The sequence below is a fragment of the Herpailurus yagouaroundi genome, unplaced genomic scaffold (assembly GCF_014898765.1).
Source record: "Herpailurus yagouaroundi ecotype Mexico unplaced genomic scaffold, PumYag 163, whole genome shotgun sequence".
NCBI lineage: Eukaryota > Metazoa > Chordata > Mammalia > Carnivora > Felidae > Herpailurus > Herpailurus yagouaroundi.
Window position 1 is genome coordinate 35,673,277 of NW_024412404.1, and position 17,282 is coordinate 35,690,558.

The window sequence follows — 17,282 nt, forward strand, 5'->3', positions numbered from 1 at the left end:
CCCCCATGCCTTGTTCCATTTTAAAGATAGAACAATCTAACACCCCAGCTTTTATATTATCTTCCACTTTAGGACTTTCACAGTATTTCTGGAAATTTTGCCTAAGCAGCATTACACCTTCTTTATTTCACAGGTATGCATAAAAAAGCAATATCCATTAACATTCTTCATGGCATTTTGATGGTAGGAAAAATATCTGAGTTTATTTTTAGGGAAAATCACATGGCAGAAAGAATAACAAATATTTGTGGTTGCCTTGGGAACTCAACTTCTAGATATTATGATTATGGAAAGGAGGAACAGATTTGGAGCTGGGGCAATTGGTTACCAAGTAATAGAACAGCAAGAGAACCTGCAAGAGAGTTAGAAAGAAGTAGATCTATGTAAAAAAAACAGGTGCCTTGTCAATTATTTTTTCTTTTTGTCTGTTTCTGATTACTATATCCTGCCTTCCTGAGAGAGGAATGTGATGGGATGCTTAATATAACCAAGTGATTTTCTTGTTCTCTCTCTCTCTCTCTCTCTCTCTCTGTGCGTATGCGCGCGTGCGTGCGTGCGTGCGTGTGTGTGTGTGTGTGTGTGTAAAGGTCAAGGTACCAATTTGACCTTTTGCCAAATTGTCCTCAGAGGAGAAGGTTTCCAAGGGGAGGCACTGGAGCCAGGAAATCAAGCTTTTTGTATTCCTGGATCTTTCTTGGAACAGCTCATTATGTGTGACATTTACAGATGTAGCCCCAGCTGCTCAGGAGTGTAAGTTCCTCAGAATACACATGCTTTATAGGAGCGTTAAAAGTGTCCTATGTATTGGGAGGAGCACTGGGTGATGTATGGAAACCAATTTGATAATAAATTTCATATTAAAAAAATAAAAAAATAAAACTCAAAAAAAAAAAAGTGTCCTATGCTGCTTGTTGCCAGCATTTCTAGCACTGATACTCACTAGCAGCTTGTTCCTCTGGCCAACCTCAGAGACAAGGGGACTTCTGTAAGCTCTGATGTCTCGTGCAGACAGTGGGACTAAGTGTGGGGTTTGAAGGCCTGGAAGAGGATTCTAGTTTCATTCCCCAGTCACTCCAAGGCCTTGGTGGACCCAGGATATGGAGGTTCTGTACTTGTATGGCCTTCTGAGTTGCATACGGCATTTGACTTGCTGTTCCCCCAGAAAACATTTGATGTACACCCCAAACACTCAGGGCCTGTTGGAAAGCACCCCTAGGCCTAATACTCTTTCTCTTGGAGCTGGCAGACAATGGAAGGAAAGAGTTACTTGGGGAAAGAAGTAAAGCTGGATGTCAGAGTGGGGTTAGGATTCAAGCATCAGGGTCTACAGGGCTCCAAGACTCATGCCACTCCATTCCCACAGGACAAGATAGTGATGGGGTGTGTTACTGGGAGTTTAAGCCTAAGGGAGGGATATGTGTGAGGCATAGGTGACAAGGACTGGGTTAGGTTATCTGGGGTGATAGGGGCTGACAGGCCCATTTGGAGAAGTCAGAAAACACAGGTAACAGACTCTATTGCTGCATATAAGCTGGCAGGAACTGCTTTGATGAGGGCATAGTGCCAGCCCACATGACTGGGCAGCCACTGTGGAAGTCATCCTCCCTGATTTCTCTTCCATTGCCAAAACTCAGCTCTTCTTTGATTCTGTCTCTGTGTCTCCTGATGCACAGGCTGCACTGGCTGGAAAACTCCCTTCTATTGTCACAAATTGTATTCGAGAGGGTTTCTTGTTCCAGGCCAACTCCATTGATCTCCTAAGAAAAAGAGGTAGAGCCGAATGTTCAAGCATTTGGATGAACCAAACCTCCAATCCTAGTTCTGCCTCTTACTAGCTATATCATCACCACAGGTAGGTAACTTAACTTTTCTGAGTCAGTGTTCTCAACCAGTACAATATGATTAATTTTGTATTGGTTTGTTCAGAGGGCTAAATGAGGTAATGCAAGCCCAACCGTGGCTCAAGCAGTGGTTGTTGGTGTAGTCTATTGTGGCCAAGATCATAAGGTCACAGGACATGAAAAGCAGCCACAAAACCCAACCTAGACATTTATGAGGCAGAAACCACCTGTGGTGACCTTCTTAGAAGATGGCCATGTTAACTGGCCATACTTGACTGAAGGAAGTGGGTAGGTGGTAGGTGGGGGGACGGGTAGGAGGAGATAGAAAAGGGAAGAGTTAAATGAGTGTCAGTTCCTCCTAATAATGAAGAGCATAGTGTTCCCACCATCACACAGGCTTGTGCTTACATTCCAGCTCTGCACTTACTGTGTGACAATGAGCACATTACTAAACATCTGACCCCCAGTTTCCTCAAGTGCAAATTGGCCTAATGATATCTATAGTGTTGTGAAGATTTCATGGATGGTGCACGTAGTGTTTAGCATAGTGCCTGGTACCCAGCAAGCACATAACAAATGGTAACTGTGAGGATGAAACTGAGAGTTTTCCAGTGCTGCTCTTTCCATCCAAGGAGGCAGGAAGGAGACAGGGTGGGTACTTGGTAAAACTGGGTGCTGGTGAAGTGGATGTGGTATCTAAGAGCTTCATTTCTGGACCTCTCTTCTATATCCTGAGCCTTATGTCCTCCCACCCTGCTGCCCAGTGCCTGGGTGCTGCCAAAGTCCCTTTCCTCCAACCCATCCCAAGGGATAGTTTGTCCCTTGCCCTCCTCCTATACTGCCTCCAAACCCATGTTCTTTCTATTCAGCTTTTCCACAGCCAGGTTTGGGGAACACAGTCCATCTCAACATTTCACGTTAAGGTGTGAAGAACCACACAACTCCCTTCCACTTTAAGGCCCCAGAGCATTTCTTTACTTCCCTGAATTGGAAATGAGAATGAGAAGCAGTGGAGTAGAGAGTGTACTTTGAGCCCAAGGACTTCCATATTGCCCTGAAAGGAGCCTGCAAGACAAGCCTGGAGGAAGGGCAGAATCAGCAGGGGAGGGAGAAGGTGTGGGTTTCCCTAACCTCCCTACAGCATCCCCTTTCTTTGCCTGAGAAGGCGAACCCTAATTCTAGAACTTGAAGCTGATGTTGCTTTCCGAAGAATAGGGTGACCCAGGACTGATACTCACCAAGCCAGGCTCAGTCCTAGATTCTGGCTTCCAGTGTACTGTCAGCAGCAAAACCTGGTTCCCAAACCACCAAGTCTAGTGAGAAAAAGTATCAGCAAATGGTGAAGTGACAGGAATCTTTGTACCCACCCTAGACTTTTCTATCGTGAGAAAAAGAAGAATCCTGGAAATTTGGGAAATTAAAACACTTTTCAACACCATTTACAGATGTAAAAAGCCTCTGGTTACTTGGGTATCGCGTATTTGCATATTTGATTTTATACATTGATTCAAAATGAAGTTATGGCCTTGCAAGCTATAATCATCATTATCATAATAATCATAATCATTGAATTTACAGTTCATATGCGAGTTTCTTAAAGATTATTCAGTTTAATTCTTTTAGCAACTCCATCAAATAGATAGTACTGTTAATCCTCCTTTTACAGTTGAAGAAACAAAGACTGAGAATGTGATTTACTCAAGATCCCAGCTCCTGTAACCTCTGGGTGTTGTTTTGCTGTTGCTTTTTCATTTAGGTAGTCTGCTGCCAACTTTAGAATAATTCATGGAAAGGTGTGAGGCTATGGCTCTTTGCCTCTTCCAATGTGAAGCATAATAAGCTGCATTAATTTCCAGGAAAAGGGCTGAGAGAGAAAAAAGGAGAATACATCTATGATTCATTGATACAACTTTTTTTTTTTCCAACGTTTATTTATTTTGGGGACAGAGAGAGACAGAGCATGAACGGGGGAGGGGCAGAGAGAGAGGGAGACACAGAATTGGAAACAGGCTCCAGGCTCTGAGCCATCAGCCCAGAGCCTGACGCGGGGCTCGAACTCCCGGACCGCGAGATCGTGACCTGGCTGAAGTTGGACGCTTAACCGACTGCGCCACCCAGGCGCCCCATTTCATTGATACAACTTTTAAGGAAATTTGATGAGTCTAGAATTTCAAGCTTTCTTTTGACCATCTTCATTTTTTTTTTCGAATCAAAGTTTAACCTATTGAAATAAATATACTTTTACTCTACCTAAACATGAAGCTCCACATGTCACAGGGCTTAGAAGGGTGGGTCTCCTAACTGATTGGAGGCAGTGAGTTCTATTTCTTATTTAAAGTCATAAATGTTTTAGAATAGGGAGGGAATGTTAAGATATTGTTTGTATGAAAATACAAAAGCATGAGATTGGAAGCTTGTTGCAGGGCTTTGGATGAGAACAAAGGAGGGAGAGTGAAAACCGACATTGTTGTATAAGATAAAACCACCCTAGTCAGGTGGAAGCTTTGGATGAAGTATTTCCATTAAAAAGCAAAGACAGAAGCAAAATAAACTGTGAATGGAGTTTTCCAACTAAAGGAAGTCTTTGCAAACCAGATATTCTAATAATTAGTATTTCAAAGATACTATGCCAGCTTGGTCTTGGGGAAGTTGCTTAATCTGTCTCATTTGCGTTTTCCTTATCTGTAAAACAGGAACTAAAACAGTAGTTAACTTATAGTTCCTTTAAGAGTATTAAATGAGAAAAAAAAATTTTATGTGGTGTGCCTAGTACAGTGCTTGGCATGAAGATCACAGTAGATGTTGGCAACACTTTCCTTCATTACCCCCCACCCAACCCCTTTCAATTATGAAAGTTTGAAACACTGTAACTTTACCTAGATATTGATTGGAAATCTAATTTTCCAAAAATATATGAAAAATTCTTAATATTCCTCATAGATACTTTTTGCAAGTTAGAGGAGGATTTTAGTGCCCTTCTTCCATCTTCTTGATTTAATTCTGATTCAAAAGAAAGATACGGCTAAGAAGTAGGAGAAATGAATAGTTGGTTTAGGCATTAATAATCTTGAAGGAGGAAAACAAGGCAACCAGCAGTTGGCCTCAATTTTTAGGAAGAAGGATTAAAAAAAAAATCAGAAAAATGATAGGTGAGATCTCATGGTCAGATTTGCTAAAGAATATGGCTCAAAAGGATAGGAGTCTAAAAGTGATATAACCAACTAAATGAGCAATCAGATTATGTGATCAGAAGTAATCTTAATGGGTAAGGGAAGTGAAAGGCATTTAAAATACTTATTTGACCAGAGGGACCTTAATAAGGAGTTTAGAAATTAGGGGTGAGTTTAATTTTATTTTATATATTTCTCCATTTTCTCAAAATTTCTATGATCACCATGGCTTTTATAAAATAAAGTCCTCCCCCCCACCCAAGGATTTGTACAATAGAGAAAAAAGATGGCAAGTAGTCGAGAAGAACGTTTAGAAGCTAGGAGAATTCTTTTAAAAGTAGCATCCCTTGGGCTAAGTATCACTTGGAGATGAGGCGTGCAGGAAAAAATGCTAAAGATAACAAAAATAAAAGTTATTTTGATTACGGTTCAGTGCAAGACATGAACAGGAAGAGGGATTCACAATGGTAATGATTATGCAAAAGAATTGGAACCTCTGAACTTCTATTTTGCTTGAGTCTAGAAAGATGCAGTTCAATCAATTCAAAGTGAAACATACCTCATTAAGAAGTCATTGAAACAGATGAGAAGTTATTAAGAGAGTCCATGATTTTTCTAAATGAATTTAAAGAACTTTATAGACATGATGGTCTTTAAGTTCTCAGATTTAGTAACCTAAATCATAAAATATGGGGAGGATAGGTTCAGGAAACTCCACATGAGGTTGATTCTTGGCAAAGTCTTAAAATAAATATGGAAGATTTGTTAGCAACTAAAAAAGAAAGCCCCAATCACTTGAAACTGGCATGGATTTATTAAATCAAGTTATGGGGCGCCTGGGTGGCGCAGTCGGTTAAGCGTCCGACTTCAGCCAGGTCACGATCTCGCGGTCCGTGAGTTCGAGCCCCGCGTCGGGCTCTGGGCTAATGGCTCAGAGCCTGGAGCCTGTTTCCGATTCTGTGTCTCCCTCTCTCTCTGCCCCTCGCCCGTTCATGCTCTGTCTCTCTCTGTCCCAAAAATAAATAAACGTTGAAAAAAAAAATTTAAATCAAGTTATATCAAATTGCCCCAATTAGGAAGATGCGTAGGAGGATGTTAGAGTTAATGAATTTGGAAGTCTCTCAAATTCATAGAAATAGTGTATTTTATTTCAGCAAGAGGTTCATAAAATTTTTTATAGAACATTTAAAACAAAACCAAAAAGAATAATATACCTCCATATACCCATTACCCATCTTCAACAGCTATCAATATTCTGAGATTTTTTGTTTTCCCTGTTGCTCTCCCCTCCACCAGGTCTTTTTATTGTTGGTATTGGAATACTTTAAAGCAAATCCCAGATATAATATCATTTTACTTGTAAGTACTTCAGTATGAGAAAAACGTATAATATACAACAGTATGAGAAAGACGTATGACAAAGTCTTTCATGATATGCTTAAAGATGAGTTGGAGAAACATGGATTGGATAAGAATGAACTCAGAGGATTGGTATTAGTGTGAATCATGGCTAAATCATGTTGACAAACGGTTTGAAATCCAACTTGAGGAAAGGTTATAGGGGAACATACCACAAGGTTCTGCACTTGTCCTAGTATTATTTGGCACATTTTATCAATGATTTGGATGAAACCATAGGAAGCACATTTAGCAAATTTGCCAGTAATACACAGCTTTTAGTGAGAGTGCAATATATTACATAAAAGAATCAAGTGTCATCAAACCAGAAAGATGGGCTGGAGCCATAAGGCTGACATTTAAATGATATACACACCCCAAGAGAGAATCCTGACATGGAGATAGTTTGTGTGAAAAAGATCTGTAGGTTTTACTGGACCACAGTTTTCAATATGAGTATCTAAAGCAACTAGTCATACTAGGTGGCAGCAATTAAAGTTAAGTTTCCAAATCAAGGATATAATAACTTCACTCTCTCTGTAGTACTATCCTCAGTTCAGAGCAGTGTTTTGTCTTAATTATTTTTAATGTTTATTTATTTTTGAGAGAGAGAAAGACAGCACAAGCAGGGGAGGGGCAGAGAGAAAGGGAGAGACAGAGTCCAAAGCAAGCTCCAGGCTCTGAGCTCTCAGCACAGAGCCCAACACGGGGCTCGAACCCATGAACCATGAGATCATGACCTGGGCCAAAGTTGAACCGACTGAGCCACCCAGGTGCCCCCAGAGCAGTGTGTTTTGAGAGAGACATTAACAAACCAGAGGGCATCTAGTAGTGGGTAATTAGGGTGACATGAGATCTGGCAAGGTGAGACATGAGATCTGTAAATGTGGTTAATGGAACTGGGGTTATTTGTCCTCAAGAATGGGAAACTGAGTATCTTTGTGGATTAAAATTGTTAATGAAGAGAAGTAAACATACTGTGTTGCATCATAGCTTAAAGCTGAAATCAGTGGGTGGGAGTTGGAATGAAACAAAACTTGCATCGTGATAAAGAGCTTCCTAGAGATTAGCCATGTCTGCCAAAAGCATGCACTACATGGACATGTATTTCTGTCAGTGGAGAAGGATACTGCAGAGGTTAAATACCCAGCTTTCAAGAATTCCGTAGAAGTAGATTTTCTGCTTAGAAGCAATTTGAAACTTTGGCTGCACATTAGAATTACCTGAGGGGTTTTAAAAATGACTAGTGCCTGAGCCCTAAGCCCAGAGACTCTGATGCAGTTTCTCTGGATGGGACTGGAAAAAGTTCTAGGAGATTCTCCTATGCATTTGGGGCTGGGAACCTTGGAGTGCATGAACTCTAAGCTTCTTTCCACTTTGAGATTTTTTTTTGATCTGAAAAATATGTACCACATTCATGGAGTATTAAAAAGTCAAAATGGTGGAAAGCCTAAAGATGACAGTGAAGTCAGACACAAAACTGAGCTCAGGGAAGAAAAGAGAATTGATTAAGCGAGACTGAAAGTGCCAGAGGCTACAAGGAGAGAGTGCATCTTAGAAGAGGGGGTGCCCCTGTCTTTGGTAAGAAGGTAAGAATGAGGCTGAGTGAGAATGGTAGAGGGGATGAGAACATGACTAAAGAACATGGGGGTCTGAAGAAGAAGCTAAATTCAGGATGGTCCCAGGAAAACTGGGATGGTTGATCATCCTAAAATTGCCCCCTGGCCCCTAAATGAGGACAGCACAAGAGACCTTTTCTTAGTCCCTCCCCCTCGCAGAGTGAAGCTGTGTTGTGTATACATCTGAGTGGGTCATACTGGCATAGCGAGCATCAGCGGAGGTTACAATTCATGCTCCCTCTAGCTGTTGGTTCCCGTCACGGGGTCTTGCTTGCCGGGCATCTTGCTGGGGTGCTAGTGTTGGGCTCACTTCCTTTGGGCTGCCTGTGAATCCCTTACCCTACCTCTCTCCCAAATCCCTGCTGAAACCTCTTAGAGTGATTTTGAACCTTGTTTCTCTGAAGAGCTTCCTAGAAGTTCCCTCACTGTTATTTCAGTCCCCCTCTCACCATGATGTTAAACAATCTCGAAGGTGACTTCCCAAATCTGGCTGGCATCAGGGATAGTGAACAAGGGCTGCCTTTAAAAAGTAGGCTAGATGGGGCGCCTGGGTGGCTCAGTCGGTTAAGCGTCCGACTTCAGCTCAGGTCACGATCTCACGGTCCATGAGTTCGAGCCCCGCGTCGGGCTCTGGGCTGATGGCTCAGAGCCTGGAGCCTGCTTCCGATTCTGTGTCTCTTTCTCTGCCCCTCCCCCGTTCATGCTCTGTCTCTCTCTGTCTCAAAAATAAATAAACGTTAAAAAAAAATTAAAAAAAAAAAAAAGTAGGCTAGAGGGGCGCCTGGGTGGCTCAGTCGGTTAAGCGGCCGACTTCGGCTCAGGTCATGATCTCGCGGTCCGTGAGTTTGAGCCCCGTGTTGGGCTCTGTGCTAACAGCTCAGAGCCTGGAGCCTGTTTCAGATTCTGTGTCTTCCTCTCTCTGACCCTCCCCCATTCATGCTCTGTCTCTCTCTGTCTCAAAAATAAATAAACATTAAAAAAAATTTTTTTTTTTTAAATAAAAAGTAGGCTAGAGGTAGCTGAGGGATTCCCTATTAAGAACAGGCTAGAGGCATGCTGCTTTCATGATCTCTTTCTCATCAAAAGAGAAATATGGGTGGGAGATGTTGAGTCATTTACAAAAATAGCACAGAGGAAATCCCTCTGAAATCATAGGAGAAATGCCCAGAGTTGTGCTTTAAATATAAAGAATAAATTGGATGGTCTTCACTGACTGTACCCCTAGTACGCCTCACAAGTGCTCTGCAACTATTTTTTTAAATATCCACCATTGACTAGGGTGTAGTTAGAGTGCATTATGAATTAAAGCAGTAGTTTTCAAAGTATGATTCCTGGAGTAGCCACAGCAGCGTTACCTGGCAACTTATTAGAAATGCAAATTCTCTGGCTTCACCCAAGACATAGTAAATCAGTAACTCTGAGCATAGGGTCCAGCAGTTTTGTTTTAACAACACACGTAGGTGATTTTGAGTGGGTTTATGGTTGAGAACTGGATTACAGAAACTGTGTCTTTAGAATGTTCTCTAAAGGACTTGCCCAGAGCCTGCCCTTTGACGTAGGCAAACTGCAAGCCAAAGGAACTTCAGTTCTAACCACCGAGCCTGGGTGGGGGTGGGGTTAGTATTTTGCTTAGTAAAATAGGTCATGTGACAGGAGAGAAAAACTACAAACAGGGAAGAGTAAAATCAAATAGAATCAGAGTGATAAAACAGTGGACAATCCAATTAATTCATGTCATTACAAAATTCGAAAGTCATTATTCAAATGACTATAATTATGAATACATACCTACATAAAAAGGAATTGTAGGATATGAATTGGATTTTTAAATATGCTGTATTTTGTTTCACCTTGGAGATGTGATTTCTTGTGAGACCATTATATAGTAGGTTCTGGTCAGTCCTCAATTGAAGGTCTATGTTGACAGGAAAATGGAAGAAACATGCTGAATTTTAATAATTCAGCTGATTTAATAATATCAGCTAAAAGATAATTTAGCTGCTACAGTTTTATTTTCTTGGAGTTACGTGGTAAAGAATCACAGATACCAAAAATGTGAAAAAGTTACGATCTTAATCATAACCATATCAGCCACAACAATAACAATCATAACTACAATTGCCATTTATTGAGTGCCTATACTGTGTGCACACACTGCTGTGTGCTTGGCACTAGGGATGAAGTTGTGGACAAGCAGACATGGTCCTTGCCCTCTGAACCAGTCGTTCCCAACCTCGGCTACACATTAGATGTACCAGGGAGCCATTAAAAGATTGCAGTGTGTAGGCCCCATCTGCAGTAATCCTGATTTAATTTGTCTGGGGTGGAACGCAAGAGTTGGTATTTTCTCCAGTGAATTTAATATGCAGCCAGCATTGAGGCTGGTGTGGTGGAATACTTACGTATGTAGATAATTAATTACGATAGCTTTAAGTGATAGAAAAGTTTCGAGTGTCATGCAGAGTGCCTGCTAGAGTGAGTTCATAAAAGGGTTCCCTGAGGCGTCCTTGAGGGAGTCACTTTCAGTTGGGATCTGAAGGCTGAGTAGAAAATAGCTAAACAAAGGAAGTGGGAGGACAATGTTCCAGGCAGAGTAAAAAAATTGTGCCAGGACCTTGTAGCAGGGGGAGAGTGGTGAAGTGAGGCTGAGGGGAGGCAGAGTGAGGGGAAGAGTGGTGATAAGAGAGTCTAGAAACCCAGAAAGGGTAGAGCACACAGAACCTATGGCTTGCATGAAGGTTTCTGTTTTTATTCTAAAGTAATGGGAAGCTCTGAAGTGTTTTAAGTAACTAGTGGGTGATGTGATCATATAGGCACCTTGAAAAGATCACTCTGGCTTCAGTATAGAAAGTAAATTGTCGAGAGGCAAGAGTGGATGCAGGGAGATGAGTTAGGAGCCTGCTGTGGGAGGTGGTGGTGGTTGGACTAAGGAGGTGGCAGTGTGATGGAGGGGGATGGGGAGGCATCAGAATCTTTGGGAGGCAGGACCCAGGACTAGACACAAAGTCTCAGACAAATTTCCTGAATAAATGGGTTGTTTGGGTGTGAAGGGTGAGGGTGAAGAAGAAATGGAGGATGATGCTGTTCTTGGTATCACAACTGGGTGAGATCTCAGTAGAGATGTTCACTGAACTATAAATGTTGAACTATGGGAAGTCAGAGGAAGAACAGGTTTGGGGGGAGGGGAGAAACATGCATTCTGTTTGAGTAGAATGGGTTTGAGGTGTCTGTGAGTCATCCAAGCTGAAAGGGCAAAGAGGGAGCCAAAAAGTCAAGAATACGTATGTCTGGACTAAACTTAAGTTAAACTATTTCCCACACATTGACAGTAGTAACTGAGGCCATGGGGTCCGTTGGGATCACTCTAATCACTCTTTTCATACAGAGCTCACTACATCTTCACATCTACTTCCCAAAGTAAGTGATGGATGTTTTAAAAATTTTAGTCTAGAAAATGAAGATTTAGAAAGTTAGAAAGTTTAGAAAGCCCAAGTCACACAACTAGTAAGATGCAGAATTGAGAGTTTATCCTATGAGATTATTACATAGTCATAAAAAAGGAGATGCATTACTACTTAATCATACTCTCTTTAATCAGAATGACTCATTGCCAGAGACAATGTAGAGTTAACCGTACTTGCTTAGAAAGAACCAGCCAAATGTGGAGTTCCTTCTATTATAAACCTATCATTTAGGGCTATTATTCTTTGTAATTTAGTGAGAAAGTATTCCATGGAGTTTATGACTAAGCGCTGGGATCCAGATTTGGGATTTACTACCCAAACATTTGTCCTCTTGCTTCCTACAGTACATGCAGACTGAAGTTGAGGTTTCCTGGCAGCTCACTAAAAATAGTCAGAACCATGGAGTTGAGAAGTAAAACATTTGAAATATTTGAATCCCCCACCCTTTTTCTTGATGGAAAATGTTGTATACTAAAAATTCAAATCAATCTTATCCATTCATTTATTCAACTGAACTGATATATGGAGTATTGACATAGGCCACACCCTTTGCTGGTTTCTAAAGATTCTAAAAGATACTCTGTGTTCTCAGGGCACTTATTCTCATGGAGGAAACTGACACAAGTTAAAGGCCATTGTAGCACTGTGCACAGGTGCCATGAGACAGATGCAGAGGAAGGGCAAGAGGCTTTCAGGAAGACTTTCTGGAAGCAGTGACACATAAACTGCTCATTCTCTCTCAGCCTCCATTTCCCCAGAAGATAGTTAGATAAAGAAGTGAGAGGAAAGAATAGTGTTTTAGACAGAAGAAAGAAGCAGAAACATTGTGTAAGGCATAAGGGTATGAAAAAGGGCCAGTGTAGAAACTAACACCTTGAAGTATACCTGGGGACATGGCCTCCAAACTGTTGTTAAAGAGTTTTGCTTTTATTTTGAGACATTGCTCAGAGAATCAGAAGTTCACACTGGTGGGATTGTAGAATCAGGTTTGCATTTTTAGGATGTTCGTGCTGGCTCTAAAGTAGAAAATGGACTGGAAGGGGAAGAGCCTGAGTATGAGAGGGCCTCTATAGAAGCTGTTGTAGAAGTCCAGGCAAGAAGAGATAAATGAAAGGATTTGAGAGATATTTAGTGGGTAGAATCAATAAAACTTGGAGCTTGATCAGAGGGAGAAGAAGGAGTTTAGGGACACTGGTGGTATGGTGGGGACCTTCACTGAGCAGATTATAGAGAAAAATTAGTGTGGGGAAGACAGTTAAGTTTTAAACGTAGTGATTTTGGCTGTAGAACATTAAAGCAAATATGTCCAGTAGGTGACTAGAATTACAGATTTGGAGCTCAAGAGCAAGTTCTGGACTGGAGATAATAGATGAGAGAGTCATCTCCATACAGATTAGGGAGTCATCTCCATACAGATTAGAGAGTCATCACCCTTGAGTTGAGTGTATGTATATAAAATGAAATGAGCCAAGGTTCTCAGAACACTATGTAACATCCCTATTCAAAGGGTATGGTGAGAAAGAAGAGCCAGTAAACCAGGGGTCAGAGAAATAGGAGGACTATTACAAGAGAGCCTGGTGTCATGGAAGCCAAGAAAGGAGAGACTTTATGTAGTAAGAAATTAACAGTGTCAAAGTCTACAGGAAATGTAAATACTGAAAAGCATCCATTGGCTGTTTCTATGAGTGGCTTTAGTGGGATGGTGGGACAGAAGCCAGGTGTGGTGGATCAAGGAGGGAGTAGGTTGTGAGGAGGTGGAATTTAGGAATGCCCAGAGTATACGGAGAAAAAAAAAAAAACAACAAGTTAGAGGAAGTCACATCTTAAGAACTGCTGGGGCATGACGGGTCAGGTCACTGGAGATGCTGGAGGGAGAGAGCTGGAGGCAAGAGAAGTGGAATGAACATACCAGTAACCATATAAAAATCTAAGAAGAGAGGAAGTGGCCTTTACCCACCCAGTCCTGAGAGAATAGGTAGAGCGTGGGCCCAATAGTTTCTTTGTTATCTAACTTAACTATCCCATCCCTAAAGATGGGTCTACCAATGTGTCATTCCCAGAGGTCAGTTCTAGGCAACAAAGACTTTCCCAAAAGGTGGAGTAAAATTTTCCTCTTCAACTCAAGTGTTCCCCAGAGTACTTGGGTTTTCAGGAATTTCTATAAAGAGTTTGAACTATTTTAGCCATCATTTCCAAGGACCATAATGTATGCTTCCTTTTTTGTGGTATGCTGAGGTGGAGACACTTTCCCTTCCATTCAGAACAATATTATAACTCCAAAGAAGAGAAAGCATATGGAATCACTCTTGTCTGCTTTGGCCCCCCAAGTCTGTTTCCTTGTCTGGCTGCACTCCTCCTACCTCTGTAAGTCTGAGCAAGTAAGATAGCAGACTGTATGGGTGTGAGCAAGAAGTCAATAGAATGTGCTGTACACATGCCTTTGGTGGTCTCTGCGTTGCATCCATATTCTACAGACAGCCTGTATCTTAAAGGGAAAGACAATCTATTTCGCTTTACAGAATAAAAAGAATGACAATCCCATGAAACTCAACATGCAAATGATGAGTGTATAAGGCATAATACCCACTTATTGTTTAACAATGATCAGCTCATTTTTTACCCTGTTAGTTGTGGCAAGACAGCTTGGTGGACATGAAATCATAGTCAGGGAAGTTAGTCTCATTATCTTAGAGGGGTCATCCTTCATCACTACGGAGAAAGAACTTTCAGGGAAGTGGCATACTTGATTCCATGGCGAAGGCAGCTTTCCCCCAGACCATGCTGGAGACACACCATGCTGTCTGATTCTTTTAGTTGCCATTTCACTCCTCACAGATGACCCCACCTCACCATATTTACAAATTCTTTCTTCATTCAGGGTACAAAATTGAGTAGGACACCACTTTCTTAGTTGTATTCTAGATTTGAGGAAATACTTAAGTCACAGGACTGAACATACACTTAAGATAAAAAAAAAAAAGTGTGGGCAATTTTGGTAGGACCTGCTCTCATCTGTTTATGTGTTGGTCTTACTAGTTTTACCCTAGAAGGACACCCCTTTCTCCAAGATCCAGGGACCTTTCTGTAACCCCTCCTGCCTTCCACCTCCCTAAGTGAATACAGAAAATAAACTTAAAAAATCTGGGGGACTCTTAGGTTGTCCTTCCCAAATATCAGTTGTATCTGTTACACCCTTGACAGGAACTAGATACTTATTCAACTTAAGATTGAGTTCTCACATAAGTATCTAAAGTGCAGATATTCTGTGTTGCTGGTTAAAGAGAGAGCCAGCTGCTTAATACTGATGATCTGTGATGGTTACCAGAGAATTTAGAAACTTGACTATATCTTATCCAGAGAGGTGTTCCCTCTTGTATTTACATAACAGCAGAGGTACCTAAGAGGAGATACCAAATTTCCCTCAAAATAAAGCTCTGAATCCACCCAAAGCTCTGCCTCAAAGAATACAAAAGAGATTAAATGATCTGAGAAGAATGAATGAGTGGGGATCCAGAGATGGCTACTTGGCCTCATCAAGGTTGGTCAGTGGGTAGCAGGGTGGCAGTGAGCAGAGAATCCGTAAAGTCAGCATCAAACCATCAATGCAAAACTTCCCATTTACTCATTCCCTAACTTCTGGGCTCCTAGCATCTTTGCCACTTTACTCTAAACTGGAAACCCTCTGTAAATATTTCTTTTTCAACTCAAAGCCTCTGGGTTTTCAGGAATTTCTATTAAGAATTTTAAATTACTCAGGGAGGGGCGCCTGGGTGGCGCAGTCGGTTAAGCGTCCGACTTCAGCCAGGTCACGATCTCGCGGTCCGTGAGTTCGAGCCCCGCGTCGGGCTCTGGGCTGATGGCTCGGAGCCTGGAGCCTGTTTCCGATTCTGTGTCTCCCTCTCTCTCTGCCCCTCCCCCGTTCATGCTCTGTCTGTCTCTGTCCCAAAAATAAATAAACGTTAAAAAAAATTTTTTTTTTAAATAAAAATAAATTACTCAGGGAAATGAGGAAGGAAGGAAGGAGGGAAGGGGAAGAGGAAGGAGGAGAAGGAGGGAGGAAAAGGAGAGAGGGAAGGAGTAAGGAAGGTCATGTGGTAAAATATTTTAAGAATTGCTTGGTGCAGAAGGGAATCAACATGCAGACCTGGGACTGCTGTCCTTGAGAGGACCTGCTTGCTGGGTTGAATCCCTTTGATCGTGTCTGGGGGCTTGGGTTTCAGAAGAGTTGTCACCATTCTGAGGATTGGTGGGGATGGCTTGCTGTGCTTGTACTGTGCAGGTAGCGTGGTTTGTGCTGAGCCCCTGCTTTCCTTCTGGGAAAGGAATTCCGTCTGGAATATTGGTGTATGCTGAATGGAAGGTGCCTATGTATCAGCTCCCAGTGATAGCCCTGGGCACTGGGTCTCTGGTGAGCCTCCCTGGTAGGCAATATTTCACATATGTTGTTCTAACTCATTGCTGGGGGAATTAAGTATGTCCAGTGGTCTCCACTGGGAGAAGACTCTTGAAAGCTTATACCTGTTTTCCCTAGACGTAGTCCCATGCTTGTTTTTTTTTTTTTTTTGTCTTTGCTGATGCTTCATATCCTTTCACTGTAATAAATCTTAAGCCATGAGTATGACTATATGCTGAGTCCTGAGTCCTAGCGAATCCATATTCTTCCAGAGATGTCTATGCCTTTATCCAATGGGAACATACTGTACATATTGCTCCATATTTTGCTTTGCATATATAAAATATTTTGAAGACAGTTTGTATCAACATTCGTAGATCAAAGTCTTTTTTTTCATGCCTGAATAATATTATCTGCTGTGTTTTAGAATTTTAATATCCAGACCCCAATTAATGGACCTTTGTCATTTTTAGTCTTGCTATTACAAATCATGCTGCACCAAACATCCTTATACATTCATCTTTTCATATATTCATAAGTATCATTAGCAGGTTAAATTTTTAGAAGTAGAATTCTTAGGTTACAGGATATGTACACTTTACTCTTTCATACATATTACAAAATTGCCACCCACCAAAGTTGTATGAATTTTTACTCTCACCAACATGTAAGAAATGCCTGTTTCCCCACTTCCTTGTTATTTCCTTGTTGATAAATAGACTTTCTCTATTGAATTTCCTTACTGAAAACTCACCCTTGTTAGGTATACAGTTCTATGAATTTTAAACAAATGTATATAGTCATCTAACTACCCCCACAATCAAGATACGGAGTATTTCCATGATCTCAGAAAGTTCCCTCATGACCTTTTGCATTTTGTAGTCAGTCCTCTGTTCCTGAACCTCTACCCATTGATCTGATTCCTGTCCTTAGTTTTGCCTTTTCCAGAATACTGTATAAATGAAATCCTACAGTATATAGCCTTTTTGAGTCTGGCTTCTTTCACCTAGCATAATGCTTTTGAGATTCATTCATGTTGTTGCATTTATCAGTAGTTTATTCCTTTTTTGTTGCTGAGTAGAATTACACTGTATGATTGTGTCATAATTTGGGTACATTCACTAGTTGGTGGGCATTTGGGTTATTTTGAGTTTTGGGTGATGTTACAAATACTTAGGTACAGGTTTTTGTGTAGGCTTATGTATTAACTCTCCTTGGATAAATACTTAAGAGTGGGGTTGCCTGGTCATATAGCAATTATATGTTTAACTTCATAAAGGACTGCCAAACTCTTTCCAAAGTGGCTATGCCATTTTGCATCCCCAGTAGCAACATGAGAGTTCTAGTTGCTCCACATCCTTGCCAACATTTGGTATTATTGCGGGGGGGGGGGGGGG

At 41.4% G+C, this 17,282-nt stretch overlaps 1 protein-coding gene and 1 long non-coding RNA gene across 2 annotated transcripts in view; one reads left to right on the forward strand and one right to left on the reverse strand.

Moving 5' to 3' along the window:
• The window catches only part of ENTPD1 (ectonucleoside triphosphate diphosphohydrolase 1), a 91,027-nt gene that overhangs the window by 18,614 nt on the left and 55,131 nt on the right, over positions 1-17,282 (forward strand). The window lies entirely within an intron of this gene.
• The window catches only part of LOC121037040 (uncharacterized), a 20,127-nt gene continuing 3,026 nt past the window's right edge, over positions 182-17,282 (reverse strand). The window contains exons 2-4 of the long non-coding RNA XR_005793586.1: positions 3,540-3,705; positions 3,080-3,154; positions 182-1,757 (exon numbers count right to left, since the gene is read on the reverse strand). This is a non-coding gene — a long non-coding RNA (uncharacterized LOC121037040). The remainder of the gene's footprint in view (positions 1,758-3,079; positions 3,155-3,539; positions 3,706-17,282) is intronic.